The sequence below is a fragment of the Natrix helvetica genome, assembly GCF_964273705.1.
Source record: "Natrix helvetica genome assembly, chromosome: 3".
NCBI lineage: Eukaryota > Metazoa > Chordata > Lepidosauria > Squamata > Natricidae > Natrix > Natrix helvetica.
In genome coordinates, this window is record NC_138549.1 from 156192991 (window position 1) to 156210605 (window position 17615).

Sequence of the window (17615 nt, forward strand, 5' to 3'; positions counted from 1 at the left end):
TGCTATGATGGGGAAACCTATCTCTTTGGGCGATACCCTTGGAGATGGCTGCAAATATCAAACGTTTTAGGTTTTCTGGAAGATGTTCTAGATCCTCCCCGTCATACTCAGAGTCATAGTCCTGTGGAACCGAACGCCTACTGGGCCTCCTGTCACGAGAAAGGGTATGAGAAGTGCCCTCCAATGGATCTTCCCTAACTGCCCTTCTAGCCTCAGGGGAATTAGGAGAGGGAGAGTCTCCCCGCCCCCCACTTCTGTCTGACCTGGATGGGGAAGCAGAGGGGGAAGAAGGGCTGAAACCTCTGTTAAGCAATGGAGAAGGACAATTGGCCTCAGCCCGAGGGGACCTGGATCTAGGCCTGGGAGCCTGGGCCTGTTTCTTCTCGGCCCTCTCAATGGCTCTCTCTATCGCCCTGGAACGTCTGAGCTCATCTCGTTGCAGAGCTCTGGAGGGCCTGTCCTCTGCAGAAGGCCTGGAAACTCGAGGCCTAGGCGGGGCTGTGGGGCCTGCTTTGTCCTCCTGGGTCTGGGGAGGAGTGGCCTGTGGGGCCTCCGATCTCGCCATCGCCCCACTCACGTGCTTCTGGAAGAGGATAGGTATGGATGGGCCCGGCCCTGCGCTGGTGTAACCGCTCAGCTTAGGCCTCTTCCTCGGTAGCTTTGACCGCTCTGCTTCAGGCCACGCGTCTGCTGTAGGCCCGATCCACGTGGACAAAATGGCCGCCGGCTTCGCCCATTAAAATTATCTTCCGGCGGTCGCTCTCAATAGCGCGCCGCTCAAAGCCTCCCCAGTCTCTTATTTAAGCCTCAAATTTCTTAATAACAGGGAACGTGCCGCTGCCGCGGCAGTCGCCCGCACAGTAGAGGAAAGCGCGGTCCAAAGGCAAGAGGTCTGCCCGTTTTCGCGCCGAAATTCAATGGCGCTGCGGCTCTGTCGCTAGCTTGCCTGATTTCTTCGTAGCGGGCGGTTGGGGGAGGTTCGCAAGCTGCAGAATCGCCCGGCACGCCCGAGACCCCAGGAATCAGTCCGGAGCGATTAGCCCGCAGGGAGGGAGCAGAAAGGAACGGCCCCACGGGGCTCTCCCAGCCTGCTGAGGACAGGAACAGGCTGTCCTACTGGGCGCAACTATCACTATATCTTTTAGTAATTTTGAAATATCCAATTAGTCAAATTTCACTGAATAAAAATTAAGTTGATCACTTACGATCTCACTAGGAACCAAATACAGTGTCTTTGGACCAGACTGAGAAGAAACTGGGAACCAACAGGAGAAGCCAAAGGCTAAGAAGTTTTCTCTCAGTCTAATGGACCAATCAGGCTGTGTTAACCCTCGCGTGACCCCTCCCTCTACTTTACTGGAAAATTATAGAGATTTTCTGAGTCAATGGAAGGCTTTCTTCAACAGAAGTCCTATTAGTAGTCTCAGTAATATATTTCCACCCAGACCATTCTCTGTGTCAAGTGAGGTTTTAATATGGCAAGAAATGCAAGGGTTAACTAATTAAGTAGTAACCCTCCATTTTCTAGTCATATCCTTAAGATCCTTTTAGATCTTAAGGATATGGAAAGCCGAGACATGACTTAACAACAGAGTTAAAATGAGGATGGAGCTACCGTGTTTTTTGGAGTATGATGCACCTTTTTCCCACTAAAAGAGTCTGGAAATGTTGGTGTGTCTTATACACCAAATACAGCCTTTTTTGGCCTCCTGAAGCCCCTCCCTCACATCCCATTTTTGCGAAAAACAGAGGCAGTTTTGCCTTCCCTCAGCACTCTGCAGGCTTCAGCAGGGGTGGGGTAAGGCAAAAACACCTCCATTTTTCGCAAAACCTGAGGCGTTTTTGCCTTCCCTCAGCCCCCAGCACCACTCTGCAGGCTTCAGCAGGGCTGGGGTAAGACAAAAATGCCTCCATTTTTGCGAAAAACGGCCCATTTTCCACCTGTTTTTCACAAAAACGGGGGCATTTTTGCCTTAACCCAGCCCTGCTGAAGCCTGCAGAGTGCTGCTGGGGCTATGGGAAGGCAAAAACGTTTTTTCTTACTTCTTCAAAATCTTGGTGCGTTTTATAGTCTGAAAAATACGGCAATTAACTCTGCCCACAAATAATGCAATGCTATCCTGCTCTGTGGATGCATTGGAGATGATGACACATTCTTTACTGCTTCAGACTTCAGATGAGCATCATATCTTCCTTGCTTGTTATTGTTCAGTGTTCACTCTCCAGTTGTTTTTCATTCCTCACTCGCTATCTCTTAAATAATTAACAAGCAGTACAGATATTTTTCCTCATCTCCTTTCCTCTCTTAGTATCCGTAAAAACACAGAAAATATAAATCACATATTCTTAGGTAAAAGCCTCTCTACAAGTCTTAAGCTCAGGCAGTTAGTGTACATCTGGGTAGATAGCCTTTCAAGCCACACAATCAAAATGCTTGATCATGCAAGGAATCTGTTTTCCACAGGTATGGGGCAGACAACCAGCCAGCCAGAAGGTCTAGCATTCTTTCCCTCTCGTCATTTATCTAGGCCAAGTAACAGCAGACATCTTCATTCTCAGTCTCCAATAAAGGACATTCAGCATTCCCGCTTAAAGTTACGTAAGACAGAAGCACCAGAAGGCAGACATAATAAAGCTTTAGCTTTTAGCAAAATGGCTGGGAAGGGGGGAGGGGGAGAAAGCAATTTTTTAAAAAAATAAATAAATAAAAGGAATTGGTTTGAGACTGGGGAGGCCAAATAGAAAAAAATAAGGTGTCTGAATGTACAGTGCTATAGCGCGGATTGTGTCTGTGTGTCCTAAGAAGGGTGAAACTGAACATTCAGTAAAAACTGAATGGACACTAAGAAGGTGCTACTAACACATTACAAACTTCAGGATCTTTCGTCAGTAGTATGCTGGCCTCTACTTTCTATTATCAAATGGAAATTGGTAATAGATGCTGCTTTTGCTGTTTTTCTTCTTCTTTCTGGCAATTTTGTTGTTTATTTATTTAATTTCCAATTTCTAAATCACTTATCTCCCTTGGAGAGGAGCTTTAATTCAGCTCGTATATCACTTTGAAGATGTACAAGTAGCCCTTGGCTTACTTAGTGCTGTCACTAAGCCACATGGTCACAAAGTATGTCACATGACTGCCAGCTGTCCTGCTTGTAGGAAGGTTAGAAATAAAAATTCTGTGACCGGCACACTGCAACCTCATAATCCTGATTAGGCACCCTGATGATGATCACATAACTGAGGGGATGCTGCATCGGTCAAAAGTACAAGGACCCATCATAAATACTACTCATTCAATGCTGTCCTAACTTTGAATGATTACTGAACGAATGAACAATTGTAACACTAAATGATTGTAATCAGAGAATTACCTGTACTCCTAAATACTAGGGATTAACCTATTATTATTGTTGTTAGTTGCAAAGTCGTGTCTGACCCATCGCGACCCCATGGACAACATTCTTTCCTGTCCTCTACCATCCCCTGGAATCCATTTAAGCTCATGCTGACTGCTTCAGTTACTCTATCCAGCCACCTCATTCTCTGTCATCCCTTTCTTCTTTTGCCCTCAATTATTCCCAGCATTAGGTTCTTCTCCAGTGAGTCCTTCCTTCTCATTAGGTGCCAAAGTGGTGTTTCATCTTCAGGATCTGGTCCTCTAAAGAGCAATCAGGGTTGATCTCCTCTAGGACTGACCGGTTTGATCGCCTTGCAGTCCAAGGGACTCGCAGGAGACTTCTCCAGCATCATAGTTCAAAGGCCTCAATTCTCAATGTTGAGTTTCAAGCCAACTTTTGCATTCTCCTTCTTCACCCGTATCAAGAGGCTCTTTAGTTCCTCTTCACTTTCTGCCATTAGAATGGTATCATCTGCATATCTGAGGTTGTTGATATTTCTTCCAGCAATTTAAATTCCAACTTGTGATTCATCCAGCCCTGCCTTTCTCATGATGTGCTCTGCATATGAGTTAAATAGGCAGGGCGACAATATAGGGTCTTGCCTAACTGCTTTCCCAATTTTTAACCAATCAGTGGTTTGGTGTCCAGTTCTCACCGTTGCTTCTTGACCCGCATATAGGTTTCTCGAGAGACAAATAAGATGATCTGGTATTCCTATCACAATTTGTTGTGATCCACACAATCAAAGGCTTTAGCATAGTCAATGAAACAGAAGATGTTTTTCTGGAACTCCCTATCTTTCTCTATGATCCAGTGTATGTTGGCAATTTGATCTCTAGTTCCTCTGCCTCTTCGAAATCCTGCCTGTATTTCTGGTAGTTCTCAATCCACATACTGCTGGAGCCTAGCTTGTAGGATTTTGAACATAACTTTACTAGCATATGAAATGAGTGCAATAGTGAAGTAGTTTAATTGGAATGTAAACTGATCTTGTCAATCCTGTGGCTACTGTTGAGTTTTCCAAATTTGCTGGCAAATAAGAGTGTATAACTTTTACTGCATCGTCTTTTAAGATTTTGAATAGCTCAGCTCGGTTACTGTCACCTCCACTAGCTTTGTTGTTGCTCGGATTCCTATGACCCATTTGACTTCACATTCCAGGATGTCTGGCTCGAGGTCAGTGACCACCCCATTGTGGTTATCAGGGACGTTAAGCTTGTCTTGTATAGTTCTTCTGTGTAATTTTGCCACCTCTTCTTAATCTCTTCTTCCTGTTAGGTCCCTGCCATTTTGATCCTTTATCACGCCCATCTTTGCATGAAATGTTTCCTTCATATCTCCAATTTTCTTGAAGAGACCTCTGGTCCTCTTGTTTTCTTCTATTCTTTGCATTGTTATTTCTTCTAGCTATTCTCTGGAATTCTGCATAAAAATTGAGTGTATCTTTCTCTTTCTCCCTTGCCTTTTGCTTCCCTTCTTTCCTCAGCTATTTGTAAAGCTTCCTCAGACAGCCATTTTGCTTTCTTGCATTTCTTTTTCTTTGGGATGGTTTTTGTTTCTACCTCTTGTACAATGTTGCGAACCTCCATGCATAGTTCTTCAGACACTGTCTATCAGATCTAATTCCTTAAATCTATTTGTCACCTCCAATGTATATTCATCAGGGATATGATTTAGTTCATGTTTGAGTGGTCTAGTGCTTTTCCCTACTATTTAAGCTCATGAGAAGCTCATGATCAAAGCCACTAAAAACAAGACCAGCTCCTGGTCTTGTTTTTATTGACTGTATAAAGCTTCTCCATCTTTGGCTGCAGAGCACATAGTCAATCTGATTGCGTTGACCATCTGGTGATGTCTATATGTAGAGTCGTCGTTTGGGTTGTTGGAAAAGTGTGTTTGCTATGACCATCGTATTCTCTTGACAAAATTCTACCAGCCTGTGCCCTGCTTTATTTTGAACTCCCAAGGCCAAACTTACCTGTTATTTTGGTTATCTTTTGGCTTCCTACTTTAGCATTCCAATCCCCCATGGCGATAAGGACATCATTTTTGGTGTTAATTCTATAAGGCGCTGTAGGGCTTCATAGAACCGGTTAATTTCATCCTCTTCAGCACCAGTGGTTGGGGCACAGACTTGGACTACTGTGATGTTCTGTCATTTTGGGGGTTGTATCCCAGTATTGCTTTTCCTACTCTTTTATTGACTATGAAGGCTACTCCATTTCTTGCCCGCAGTAGTATACCTGATGGTCATCTGAATTAAATTCACCCACTCCTGTCCATTTTAGTTCACTGATTCCTAAGATGCCCATGTTCAGTCTTGTCATCTCTTTTTGTTTGACCACGTCAAACAAATAACCTATTATACAGAAGGTTATTTCCTGAGTATACATTTTAAGGATGCATAGATATTTAAAATATTTTATATTACAGAAGGTGTCTTATTTATATATTTTCATGGTTACAATACAACAATATTGAATTTCAAGAAGCGAATCATTTATACCAATAGCATTCCATGTTGCTCAAATGGATACTGCTTATTTGGTACCTATTTCTAAATCTGCTCTAGAGTTCTGAAACCTGCACAATCAAATTGTGGGGAGGGCATGCCCTACAAAACAGATAGATGTTCTGCACTAACACTGAAAATTTCACAGCAGTAATTTCTAAATGAGCACTTTTATCAATATACTTGAAGACAACCTTTGTACATAATACTGACTTGGGATCCTTACAAAGATTAAAATTATTGCCAATTTAAGTACAAGTTGAAATAAAAACAATCACAATGAGTGTATGACTGTCAAAAGTAAAGCAATTGTTCAAGTTTTATCTGCAATTGTTTTGCTATAGCATACAGGCGCACACTTTCTTTTTTGTAAAAAAATAACCCACATATGGATTATATATATTTATAATTACATATGAGTAGTGCAAGAGGAAAGTGTGTGTTCAAAACAGAAAATGGTTGTATCCAGAGAAAAAACTATTTTTCTTAAGCCTCAACTTTTTAAAAAAAAAATACATTTAGGTCCTCCCAGCCACCCTCTCCCAACCTTATTCATTCTGTAAACTATTTAAGTCGAACTTTTACTTACTTACCAAAAGTTGGCAGTAACTGAGGAGAGATCTCATGGCTGCTCAAAAAGTCTTGAGGGGCCGCATGTGGCCCCTGGGCCACAGACTGTGCACCCATGCTATAGCAGAACGAATATAAAAAAACGGGAATCAAAGTTCATTCATAAGCTTCAATCAAAAAAGCCCTGGCATGAACTGGTGATTAGTGATTTCTGCTAATTTATGCCCCATGCCATATCACATGTTACTTAGGAATATGTATTCTAGGAACATAAGGGGCTGTAAGAAGAAAAAGTTCTGTTTTGAATGATGTTCTTTCTGCAGTTTTCTGAGAAAGCAAATGGACTAATTCAGACCTAATACTCCTAGCTGAGTGAATTACAAAATAATAAATAGCTAATATACAATTCAACTTTATTACATAGTGTAAGATATAAAAGGAAGGATAAATTGTATCTAATTATTTTATTATTCTGTAATGTTGTTGAAAACCAAGTATTCCAATTTAAACAATTAATTGAACCAGGCTATTTCATCTGTTTTTAATTTTAAGCTTTCCCAGGTCCTTAAGTTTCAAAACTGATGAACAGTAATGCACAGTTTTACTGGATCTCAGCAATTACTGATTGCTTAAAGGATTGCAATACTCTCTTATTTATAGTACAAACAAAACTTCTTTAGAATTGAATCAAATGATATAGCCCAAGTACCATACAAATGTTACTGCAGAAGAAAAATATGGTAGCCAGCAATCAAAATCCATTTAGCTTTTAACTCAGAAACTGACCATTGGCTTACCTGAAGGGTCCTTTTCTGTACACCGCGGGAGAGTCCAAGCAATGGGTTAATTCAGTCTGCTTGCCCTTAGGACTGAGGAACTATTTTTCCTTAAGCCACACCTCCTCCTGGTGTGCTCAATCCCCCAGAATTCTTAGAAGGAGTCAGTTCGTGCGGACGGAGCGAAGCGTCCAAGATGATGTACTGTTGACACGAGGAACCCGAATCCCGGCCTTGAGAGCCAGGGTGGGTTGGACTCTCCCGCGGTGTACAGAAAAGGACCCTTCAGGTAAGCCAATGGTCATTTTCCTGTACACCGCTTGGAGAGTCCAAGCAATGGGACATACCAAAGTTATTGTCCATCTGGGCGGGCAGAAGAAGGCTCCCGGGATTCGGTCTCTGACACAACCGCCTGGAGCACACGCCTGCCGAAAGACGCCTCAGCCGAGGCGAAAATGTCCAGTTTATGGTGTCGCACAAATGGAGAAGGAGAGGACCACGTAGCGGCCCTGCAGATGTCCAGAATCGAAGCCTGGGTGGCCCAGGCCGCTGAAGTAGCAGCACTTCGTGTGGAGTGTGCAGTGATGCCGCGCGGAGCGGCCTTGGATTGACTTTCATAGGCAGTCGCAATGCAAGCGCGAAGCCACCTGCCAATTGTGGAGGAAGTGACCTTCTTCCCTAGGGAACCGGGCTGGAAGGAGAGGAAAAGGGCCTCTGACTTCCTGAATTCCGCCGTACGAGCGATGTAGACCTTCAGGGCCCTCCTGACATCAAGATTGTGCCAGGATCGCTCTCTGGGATGCGACGGATGAGGACAAAAATTTGGCAACACAATGTCTTGCGCTCTATGGAACCACGAGTTTATTTTGGGGGTAAAGGTCGGGTCCAGCCTCAAAATGACCCTGTCAGGGTGGATGACGCACAGATCCTGGCGAACAGAGAGAGCCGCCAGCTCCGAAATCCTGCGAGCTGACGTGATGGCAATCAAGAAGGCCGTCTTCAGCGTCAGGAATCGAAGAGAAGTAGTGCGTAAAGGCTCGAATGGAGGGCCAGAAAGGGCCCGCAGGACCACGGACAGCTGCCAAGTGGGGTAGCGATGAACGGTGGGAGGGCGAAGGTTAGAGGCGCCCTTGAGGAAAAGGCGCACCTTCGGGATCTTGCTGAGAGGCAAAAGGTGGTCGCCCGACCAGACGGTGGACAAGGCCGCCACTTGGCGTCGAAGGGTGTTCGGGGCCAGGCCCCTGTTGAGACCCGCTTGAAGGAAGTCAAGCACTCTGGAAACAGGCGCGGTCGTCGGCTCGATGAGCAGCTCCTCACACCACTTGGCGAAGGCGGCCCAGGAAGCATCATAAATCCTGGTGGTTGAAGGACGTCTCGCCGCCTGAATGGTGTTCACCACCTCCTCCGACAGACCTTGGCCTTTTAATTGATCCCCCTCAAGTGCCAGACGGCCAACTGGAGCCACTGAGGCTCTGGATGAATCACGGCCCCCTGGCTGAGAGAGATCTGGTCCGGAGGAATGCGCCACGGAGGAGAAACCGACAGGTGGACAAGGTCGGCGAACCACGACCTGCGGGGCCAATGGGGGGCCACGAGGAGGACCTCCGCTCCCTCTGCGATGACTTTGGAGATAAATTGAGGAAGGAGAGGCAGGGGAGGGAATGCATACAGGAACTCGCGGGGCCACTTGCAACGCAGTGCATCTGTCCCCTCCGCCCCCGGGGTGAAGAACCGGGAGTAGAAGCGGTCGAGCTGCTTGTTGTCCCTGGACGCAAACAGGTCTACTGTCGGAGTTCCGAATCTGTCGCACATCTGGTGGAACAGGCGAGAGTCCAATCTCCACTCCGCAGGATCTATGGTCGTCCTGCTCAACCAGTCTGCCTGTGTGTTGTCCACTCCAGATATATGGTCGGAGCGAAGGGACTCCAGATGTCGCTCCGCCCAGCGGCCCAGGGACTCCGCCTCTCTCATCAGTGCTCTGGACCTGGTGCCGCCCTGGCGGTTGATGTGGGCCTTGGTGGCCACATTGTCCGTCATCAGAAGCACATGTTGACGACGGATGGACCGGCTGAAATGGCGCAGGGCCAGGCGAGCAGCTCTCAGTTCCAGCAGGTTGATGCTGTAGCTGGATTCCACTTGGGACCACTTGCCCTGAACAACCAGGGACCCCATGTGGGCTCCCCAGCCGGCGAGGCTGGCGTCTGTGGTGAGGATTAACCTCTCGGGCTCCTTGAATAGGTGGCCCTTGAGGATGGCCGGAGACACCCACCAGCGTAGAGACCTCTTCACGTCCGGGGGAACTCGAATCGGCCTGGTAGAGTTGCTCCTGGATGCCCTCTGGTGCGGCAGCAACAGCCACTGAAGAGACCTGGAATGCAGGCGGGCCCACGGCACGATGGAAATGCAGGAGATCATTTTTCCCAGCAGCTGCGACAGAAGGACCACTGGAGCCTGCCTCAAGCTCAACACCTTGTGGGTCATGGACCTTAGACCGGTCAACCTGTCTCGGGAGAGGAAAACCCTGCACAAGTTGGTATCTATCACCGCCCCCAGGTGTACAAGTCTGTTGGTTGGAGAGAGATGGCTCTTCTCTATGTTTAGAGTGAAGCCGTGATTTCTGAGGGATCTCATAGTGGTTTGGAGATCCCGAAGGGCCTGCTGCCTGGACGACGACTGGATCAGGATGTCGTCCAGGTAGCACTGGAGCCTTATGGGCCTGCGTCTTAGCTGAGCCGCCACTACCGCCAGCACTTTGGTAAACGTCCGAGGAGCGGACGAGAGGCCGAATGGAAGAGCTTTGTACTGGAAGTGGCGACCCGCATAATAGAAGCGCAGGAACTTCCTGTGCTGAGGACGGATGGGGATGTGGAGGTATGCCTCTTTGAGATCTATAGATGTGAGAAGATCTCCCTGTCGAATCCCCGCCAGAATAGTCTGCAGAGACTGCATCTTGAACCTCCGGTAGGCGATATGCCTGTTGAGGTTTTTGAGGTCCAAGATGGCTCTCCACCCCCCCGAGTTCTTTGACACCAGGAAGAGGATGGAGTAAAACCCCCTCCCCTCTTCGCCCTGGGGAACTGGTTCCACGGCCCTGATGTCCAGGAGATGAAGGACTTCCTGGTCCATACGCTGCCTCTTTTGGGGACAGGACGGGACAGGGCACCGGATGAAGGTCCGAGGGGGGAGGGACAGGAATTCCAGGGAGAGGCCTTCCCTGACTGTCTGCAGAACCCAAGCATCCTCGGTGTTCTGGGCCCAATGGGAGGCGAACAGCTGGAGGCGACCCCCGATGGGCGCCAAGCCCTGGCAGTCACTTTGACTTACGGAACGGCCTGTTGGAGGCCCCACCGCGGTTATACTTGCGGAAGCCGAACTGCTGCCTGCCTCTGTCTCGAAAGGGCGCTCTGTCTTGGGACCTGTCGCCCTGCTGGCCGAAGGACCTATTAGAGGGAGAGAAGGAAGAGGCAGAGGTGGAAGGCTCGGAGGCACGAAAGGACTGCCTCCTAGAGTAGGGAGCGGCCTTACGTTCCTGTTTTTTGTTTAGAGAAGGTAGGATCTTCCTCTTGTCCTTGGACTCAATGAGGAGAGGATCCAGGGACTCGCCAAACAATTTGGACCCCTTAAAGGGGGCGGAAGCCAGCTTCCATTTGTTTTTCTGGTCCGCTTGCCAATGCCGGAGCCAGATCAGTCGACGGGAAGTTATGTTAGAACCGAGGGCCCTGGAGGCAAATTTGGTGGCGTTGAGGGACGCGTCAGCGGCATACTGGGAGGCCGCGATTATTTTTGACACGTCCTGGTGGAGACGGATGTCTCCCGCCGGGAGCTTGTTTAGGAGCTCGCGCAGCCAGATCACAGAGGCCCTATTAAAAAAGGAAGCGGAAGAAGAGGCCCTGATGGCCCAGGCAGCCGCCAGATGGGTCTTGTGGCACGCCTTTTCCGCCTTCTTGTCCTCCGCTTTGAGGCCTTCCAGGAGGTCGGCCGGTAGAGAGGAGTTGGAAGTGAGCGCAGCGATGGGCGGGTCGACAGTGGGAAGGGCCAGAAGGTCCTCCAACACTGGCTCCATAGTATAAAGCTTCCTATCTACCCCGCTGGGAGAGGATTGCGTGGCAGGCTGAGCCCACTGGCGCTGGATTAAGTCGAGGAACAGCCCCGGGACCGGAACCAGCTCTTGCTGGGGCGCTGGCACATCAAACATGACCGCATTGGGATTAGCCGGAGGGGCATCATCCGCCGGCGCGATCGGCTTGGGCTTGATCCCCACCCTGGTGGCAGCCTTGACCTTGTGAAGGACCGATTTAAAAAGGCTGGGCTTGAAGAGACCCGCAAAGGCGGGCGCTTCGGGGGGAAGGTCCTCGTCGTCCGAGAGGCCTAGCACCTCCGGGTCAGGGTCCTCAATGGCAGAGGCCTCGCTGACCACCGAGGATTCCAGGGAAGGATGGCGAGCACGCTTGCTTGGGGGTGGAGCTGCCTGATCGGGTTTGGGACCCCTAGGGGCCACTGCGGTAGGGCTTTTAAATTTCATGGCCTCCGTGATGCCCTTGGCAATGGCGCGGGCCATTAGCTCCTGCATGCGGGGCGATAACTCCTCAGAGTCAGAATCGGGATCCAAGCCCTCTTCTAGGGGGGGTGAAGCCTCACCCTGCATATCGTCTATGCTAGCATCCCCAGGGGGAGGAACCTGTTCACAGGCCCAAGAAGGGACCGGGGAAGCCGGCTCTGCAAATGACCTATTAGGGGATAGGTCCTGAGATTCCACCTCCTCGGCGAGGACCGACTGGAGATCTTCTCGGGAGGGAGGGGCTCCTGAAAGGGATTGCACCCTGTCTGCCTGGCGTCTGGCCTTCTCGAATTGCTTGTCAAGGGCCCGCTGGCGCCTTTCAGCATCCTTGGCCTCAGCCACCGAAGGGGTTCTGGAACGCTGTTTCCCAGAGCTACCCCCACCACTCTTGCCCGCACCCCCACTCCCCGAAGAGGAGGAACCCTTGCTAGGGGCCTGCGAGAGGCTCGGCCTAACGTCTTGGGAATCGGGAGGACTGGGCAGGTCCATAGTCAATGACCACACAAGATGGAGCAAGGCTATGATAAGGCAGAAGGATAGATATAGACTGGTTGCTGTAATGGGAAACAAAACGAAATGAATCGTTAAAATTGCCATATATACGAATAATCGAATCAATACTATGAAATCATCCCATGTTTAACACCAGTCGGAGGCCCAGGGGTAGGATTGGGGCCTGCACCGAGGTGCAAGGCTCCGCAGGAGAAGCAGGGAGGAGAATAACTATAGAAAAAATCTTTAGGCCTGCGCTTGCTTAAGGCCTCCTCCCTGAGCTGGTATGATGACCGTTGGAATGGCACAGGAACCAGCGCCGCTCGCAAAAATAGATAAAGGGCGAAGGTGGTGATCCTAGCCCGAGAAACCCTTGCTAGGCCCTGCCACCTCCAGCGGCCTCCTGACAACGAGGCTGATGCAAAATGGCGGCCATGGCTGGGCGCGCTATTTTCGCGCCTAAAAATGGCCGCCGCAACAGCGTGGGGCTAAGGGAGAGCGAGGGACGAACGCGCCTCGCAATGGCGACGATCGCCCACTCCTCCCTGCGGCAGAGGTCCTCTAGCAGGCCGGGGAGCGAAAATACTTCGACTAAAATAACAAACGAGGGGCCTGGGGACTTAGGAACCTCGCCGCTGCAGCCGCGCCGTTTTAAACGACAAGCGGCAGGCCTCCGAAGCCGTCCCAAGGGGATCGGCTGAGGAGCACCCCCCACCACCTTCCAGCTTACCTCCTGGCCTTCAAATGCAGATTCTACTGAAGAAAGTCGCAGAATTGAAGAGAGAAACGTCTCACGAGGTTGGGGAATATTAGAAAAAAGACTTTAAACGCAATTAGAGAGTCCAAGCCAAAAAAGGATCAATTTAGCTCAGAGCTCTAACTAAATACGTCCAAACGGGCTGACTGAGGAAGAATTCTGGGGGATTGAGCACACCAGGAGGAGGTGTGGCTTAAGGAAAAATAGTTCCTCAGTCCTAAGGGCAAGCAGACTGAATTAACCCATTGCTTGGACTCTCCAAGCGGTGTACAGGAAAATAAACAAATTCAAAGCTTTCAATTCAATTCAATTATCAAATGACAGATAGTATTCCAAACAATAATTTAAATACTGTAGCATGAAAACTGCTTTCTGCATAACCTCTGAATAGATTTACTAAGCTGTGTTCTAAAGTGAAAAATAGAGTATTGATCTTTTTTTTTCAATAAAGCAATAAGAACCAATAGAAACTAATGCAATAATTTCACCAAAGGTTAACATTTTCCTTACAAAAATTGTCGTATTTCATCTAAATGAACCCAAGTCTCAAAGCTAGTGAACCCCCAATAATTAACAAGAGCTATAAACCCCAAGGGCTAATTAGATTTGCTTATTCTGATTCAAGAAGATAGTATCTGAAAATAACACTATGTGTAGTATAAATTCTGTAACAAATCATATTTACTATGTTATTATATAAATGGCCTCAAAGTTCATGAAGTGTTTCATTTTTGCAAACACAGCTTTGAATTTAACAGTTTAAATTTTAAGATACTAGACCATATTATATTGCTGCAAATATAAAATTAGCGAAGAATATCAAGAAAAATTATCCTCCACTTTTCTTCATTTATTCATGTTTCAAGGGCCACCATGTGGCACCTATATGTCTTTCAAATAAAAATACAGTAGATAAACAAAGTAGTGAAAATCATGTGGCTGAAATTATTAAGTGGCACAAAAACAAATGCTAGAAGGTAGAGTTTTATGTTAATTGTATTAACTGTTTTAACATAATGACCGTCTATATTTGAATCTGAATTTCACCACTGGTCTTATACTTCAAAAAATATGGTATTTAATGGAACAGAAAACACTTGAAAAGTAATATTTTTCTTTCAATGTTTATATCACCAAATCATTAAGAGCCTGGTGGTGCTAAGAAAACTTATTATATAATAAATGAATACACATACACATATATAAATACTTATATCTAATTCAAAGAATATATGGATATAGTGGTAGTAAAGGGGGGGGGAGCAGATATCTCGACCCTCTGGGCTTTCAGGAAGTTGATGAAGAACTGGTTCTTCCCCAGGCTTTTGCCTCACAAAATAGAGAACTTCATTTTTAGGAGTTACATCAATTTCTCATTTAGCTACTCAGTCAGAGATTATTTGCAAATAGGACTATAATGAAAAAAATCGTTTTCTGACCTAAATGCATTTACAACCAAATTGTGCATGCTTAACAGTGAATGCCTCAGACATCCATACAGAAAATCACAAAGCATAGACAATTCCATTAACAATATTAATATCTAAAATATTTGCAAATAGTACACCAATGTGCTGTCACAATTGTTATGCAATAAATATACTAAAATAGTTAATATTCAGAAATCAATGGGAAGGGATTTCAACCTTCCAGATACTCTGCTGCTAATTTCAGAATAGTGATAAATGAAGTTTTAAATATTTTGCCATGAAACAGTTAATTATAACTTAACTAAAAAACAGTTCAATTACATACAATTTAACTCATCTATTCCACTAAAGTGCCAAATTTGAACTAAAATATTTATCGCTGATTCCATAATAGTTGACATTATAGATGCTATTAACCTTTGATCATTAAATGAAGTGCTGTGGTCATTAAACCAAACATTATGTGACTGTGGCATACAATTTTACTTCCAACCTTCTCTATTAACTGTGCTTGTCACAAGCCAGTTGTGAAGCATATATACTGTATGATGATCATGTGATGACAGGATGCTACAACAATCATATATGTGATGATTGGTTGGAAAGTTATTCTTTTAAACTGACAAAAAGGTATAGAGTACTTCGAGGGAGGCTTGGGAGGTTTCTGCCCCCCCCTTCCCTGGATCTACCCTGGGGGAGAGGTGCTTCTGTTTAGACTTAGCCTTTCCTCCCCCCACTTCTATGGGCAGTCTCTGGGAAGACCACTGACCTGGTTGAATGCTCTTCTGCCACTCCGGTGGGGCTGCTGGCTGGATTAGCAGCTGCCTGGCTTCCTGCTTCCTTGGAGTTGCTGGGCCACGTGGGTCACATGGCCTCTCGGAGTTGCTGGGCCATCGTGGACCACGTGGGTCCTCCCGGCTTCAAAATGGCGCCGCACAGCTTAGAAGAAAGGGCGCGACTTTTAAAAGTGCTCACCTAGCTGCTTGGGCTTTCCGGAGCTGCCGCGCACCCTTGCCGCTGGATTCCTGCCTCCTTCCAACGCCACTGTGGCCAGGGATTTCCTCTTTGGCTTCCCTGTGATTGTCTGGCCACGTGGAGGTAGCGCGGGTGCTCTGCGGTGCTTGGAAAAGCCGCGGTTCGCCGCTCGACCCTGGGGCTCCTGCGCTTGAAGAACCTCCACGGCAGGGCTTGCCTCCAGGAGGCTTGTGCCCTCTTCATTGCTTGCCCGGCAAAGGTCCTCACTGAGTGACTCCGGTCTCACACAGTGGCCAGGGCAGTGTGCCACCCAGAGGGCTTGTGGCAGTCCTTCTTGTAGATGAGAGGCTAAAGCACGGTGCTGGGAGGCAAAATTCGCGGGTCCAAGTCTTTTTTCCTTTAAATTGTAGAAATTTGCTGGAGATCCAGAATGGTCAACCGTCCAGTGAGTAGACTGAGTCGATAACTGGGTAGTACCTGGTGACCAGTGGGCATTCCCAAAGAGCTTATCTGACTCAGTCCAATCAGTGAGAGGACAAGGTTAACCCAGTCTGGATACTCCTCCCCTCACTATGGAGAATGACTGTTTGCATTCCTGAATCTTTTTCCCGCTCTACTGGCAAACCAAAAGAGGGGCAAATCCCAAGCCTGGGAAGGACTCCCCTCAACTCAACACTGGCTAATAAACCAAAATTAATTTTGCCTGCACGTTCACGAAACAAAGGGACTGCAAAAAAACACTCACTGTGAATGCCAACCACAGAAAACAAAATGGTGTGAAACCAGCAACAGAGTTTGCAAGCTCCCCAGAGAATCTAGAATCTGGAACAGGAACCCTCAAGCTTCAGAGCACAGAGATGCCTGCAACTGCAGGGGCAGTCTGCGACCGTTTGAAAAAGCCGACAGAGTGGGGATCAGCTTGAAACAGGTTGCTGCTCCCTCACGGAGCAAAAAATGGCGTGAAAAATGGCTTCAGCGCTCCCTCCACGCCGATCGAAGACTGAGTCACTCATAGCACAGCGATTAAGTTTGAATGCTGCCGCTCTGTAACTCGGTGGGGGGAGAAGCCCCCAGCTCAAACTAGCCTTTTTTTTTTTTTGCTGATGTTCTAGCTTTTAAATCACTAATTGGAAGAATCCAAGCATGGATAATGAGTAAACGTGTCTCTCTAGCCAAACTGAGAAGATAAAACTCAAGCTCAGCCGAGAAGAGGTGTGGCCAAAGCTTTTTACTTCTCAGTCTCTGGGCAAATAGAACATAGTCCATGCTTGGACTCTCCAAGCAGCGCACAGGAGAAGTCAGGCATCCCAAGGCTCTTCAGCTGAACTCTCAGTGTCAACAGAGTACACTCATTGCAACATCCATACAACATACACACAGCATATGCACACACACTAACAATTACAAAGCCCTGATGCTCTCACCAACTGATAGGAATTCCATTCAAATCACTCCCTATCAATTCCCTTCAGGCTCTCACTCAGAAGAGGGAATAATACCCAGGCAAGGCTAGGAGCTGAAGCTGGTTGGCTTTCCTTTTCTCCTCAATGTTTCTTCATATTGAGCTAACCTAGAATGTAAGGTAAATAGTGCAGAGTAGCCTGCCACTCTGCTATAACCCCCCCCCCAACTTGGCCACCACCCTCATCTCCAACACCCAGTAAAAGGGATAAGAAGCAATATTGGAAATAATACTGCATTCAATAATACTGCATTCAATACAATACAATAGTAGAGTTGGAAGGGACCTTGGAGGTCTTCTAGTCCAACCCCCTGCCTAGGCAGGAAACCCTATACCGTTTCAGACAGATGGCTATCCAACATCTTCTTAAAGACTTCCAGTGTTGGGGCATTCACAACTTCTGGAGGCAAGCTGTTCCACTGATTAATTGTTCTAACTGTAAGGAAATTTCTCCTCAGTTCTAAGTTGCTTCTCTCCTTGATTAGTTTCCACCCATTGCTTCTTGTTCTACCCTCAGGTGCCTTGGAGAATAGTTTGACTCCCTCTTCTTTGTGGCAACCTCTATTCAATAACAGATGTGTCCAGAGTCTAGCAGTGTCCTGCAACACTGGCCAGCAGCAATCACAAGATATATAAAGATGTAAAGAGAACTGTCTTCACACATACAAACAGCTGAATCAGGCAT

At 47.2% G+C, this 17615-nt stretch overlaps 1 protein-coding gene across 3 annotated transcripts in view; it reads right to left on the reverse strand.

The window, feature by feature from the left end:
- The window catches only part of ADNP (activity dependent neuroprotector homeobox), a 69320-nt gene that overhangs the window by 28840 nt on the left and 22865 nt on the right, over positions 1 to 17615 (reverse strand). The window contains exon 1 of one of the 3 annotated variants that reach the window (XM_081947036.1): positions 6504 to 6598. The exons of the other annotated variants lie outside the window; for them this stretch is intronic. The gene's annotated coding sequence lies outside the window, so the exon portion shown is untranslated. Of the gene's footprint in view, positions 1 to 6503; positions 6599 to 17615 lie in introns of those variants that run through there. 3 annotated transcript variants of the gene reach the window in all.